Genomic DNA, 2,755 nt, shown 5'->3' with positions numbered 1-2,755 from the left:
AAACATGTAAATTTGCGGGCTTCCCTGGTGGCGCAGTGGTTGAGAGTCCCCCTGCTGATGCAGGGGACGCAGGTTCGTGCCCCGGTCCAGGAAGATCCCACATGCCGCGGAGCGGCTGGGCCCGTGAGCCATGGCCGCTGAGCCTGCGCGTCCGGAGCCTGTTGCTCCGCAATGGGAGAGGCCACAGCAGTGAGAGGCCCGCGTAGCAGTGAGAGGCCCGCGTAGCAGTGAGAGGCCCGCGTACCGCAAGAACAACAACAACAACAACAAAACATGTAAATTTGTACATCAGTATGGTTTCCAGGCTCTGCCCCTAAGGTGCCACTGATTCTCCAGAGGGGGCGCCCGCTTAGAGATGGTAATTAGCAGGAGGAATGGGAGGAGTGTGGGCCGAGATCACTGCTGTGTGTGGATTGAGTTTCCTCCAGATTTTCTTGTTAGGGAGTTCTTCCCAGAGCTTACAGCCATCCCACAGAGCTGTAACGTGCCTTCCCCACCACAGAACTATCACAGTGGCTTGCATCCGGCAAATCCTGTCCTACAGGACCTGACTCAAAGAGCCTCTCTTCCAGGAAGCCTTCCTGATAGCATCAGTAGGACGTGTCCCCACTGGGAGCTAACAAAATCCCCGCCAGGCTCCACGACTGGGCTGGAATTGCTGGAGTCATGTGCTGTTACTTATGCCCATAGCTAGAACTCTGCGCCCGGTAGGCACTCTAGAAACATGCAATCAATAAACTGGCCTTTTCTATTTGTTCCACCCAGAGCTGGTTAACTCACAGGCGAGAGTTCAGTGCTAGCAAGACAGACCATAGGCACAAAGATTCCCAGAGATCTATTAGCTTTGCACGAGGAAAAAATCCATTCTCTGGCTCCATACCTCACCACAAACAGACCCCAGAGGCCAGGCCCTGACTGAGGGCATCCCCTGTTCTTCACTTCACATGTAGACAGAAAACTGGAGGAGCTAAGCCTCCACATCCTTCCAAGACTCTCCTTCAGGTGTCCACAGATTCATCCCACCCGAGGGGTCCCACGCCTGGGTGGGTCCTGACGTCCTGCTGGGTGGACGGTGAGCCTGTCCTTCACCAGGTAGGGTGACCAGACCTGGCCTGCCCCAGCTCACCTAGGTTTATGCCTATTGTCCTGGTGTCATTAAAAGCATCCCTCTTACTCTCACGAGTGTTCTGATTTGGACAATAAACTACAGTTGACCCTTGAACGATGCTGGGGAGTCGGGTGCCAACCCCGGGCAGTCAAAAATCCACTTATAGGGACTTCCCTGGTGGTCCAGTAGTTAAGACCTCGCCTTCCAATGCAGGGGGTGCGGGTTCGATCCCTGGTCGGGGAGCTAAGTTCCCACATGGCTCATGGCCATAAAAGCAAAACGTAAAACAGAAGCAATATTGTAACAAATACAATAAAGACTTTTAAAAAATGGTCCACATCAAAAAAAAAAAATCCACTTAGAACTTATAGTTGGCTCTCCATAGTTGCTGTTTCACATCCAGGAATTCAGCTAACCTTGGACTGTATAGTTCTGGAGCTCACATTTAGTGGGAAAAAATCTGCCCATGTGGACCCATGCAGTTCAAACCTGTTTTGTTCAATGGTCAACTCTGTATGATCACCCTACTTAAACCCCACTTTTGTCTGAGTTCATAGTAGGGGCCACAAATCCTGCTTGAATAAATGTATGAGAGCCAGATCCCCAGAAACTTCCAAATGTTAGCTACTACGCTTTGGAAGGAGAGCCTGTGTAGAAGGGACCCTCTGAGGTAGAGCCCCATGTCCAGTCTGGATATCTGCTTGTTGGACAAGTGCCTGAGCACGGAGGGGCAGAGAGGAGCTGATTCTAGATCTGGAACAACGAAATTCATCCCTCAGCCTCTGTTGTGAATACAACAAAGTAATTAATTGTGATTCTTAATTAGCTCTTCAGGGCACTGAGTAAGGCTCCCTCTGGCTCCCTGAGGCCCAACTGGCGATAAACAATCTGGCATCATGGATCCCCATGGAGGCCCCTCTGCCCAAGAAGGTGGAGAAATTCAAAGACCTGCCATTGCTTCCTGCCTCCTCCAGTTCTGGCCTCCAATTCTCTGGGGAAGGCTGGTGGTAGACCTAAGAGCGACCCTGCAGCTGCCTCCTTTCCTTCTTATTCTTCCAGCTCAGCCCCAAATACATCGTCTTTTCAGGGCTTTCCAAAGGGTGCACTATGGGGTCTGTGTCGCTAGTTCCTAAGCAAATGAACTCCCCCAGCCCTGTGTCTCTAAATCCATCTCATTCCTCTGCCTGACACAGATTCTGGGCTCTCCCCAACACCATCGACAGGCACACTTAAATGGTAAAGTCTGCATCTGAAGGAATGAGGAGAAAGAAGTCCTTCCTTGGAAATGTGATGGATTCTCTTCCCTAGAAAAGTATAAATGTATAATGTGCAAAAATACAATGTATTCAACAGCACACGAAATGTCTACGGAAACCGTCAAAGGAACCACGGATCCAAGTTTAAAAGCCCCTGACCCCCGGATAAAATTTAAATGCTCTGATTTAGCTAATAAGAATTCCCTGTGTTGGTGGTGTGTGTTAGAAGCACCAGGGCATTTAAAGCCACACAGGTTTCTGAGCCCACTCCAGACCTCCCGAAACACGATCCCAGGAGGTGGAAACTCGCACTTTTAACAAGCATCCTCACACAGGAGGACCCTGGGAGCCACCAGCACACACGGTGTGTCCTGTGCTGTGTCTCCCACTG

This window comes from Lipotes vexillifer, unplaced genomic scaffold (assembly GCF_000442215.2).
Source record: "Lipotes vexillifer unplaced genomic scaffold, Lipotes_vexillifer_v1.1 scaffold150, whole genome shotgun sequence".
Taxonomy (NCBI): domain Eukaryota; kingdom Metazoa; phylum Chordata; class Mammalia; order Artiodactyla; family Lipotidae; genus Lipotes; species Lipotes vexillifer.
This window is presented reverse-complemented; position numbering follows the sequence as displayed.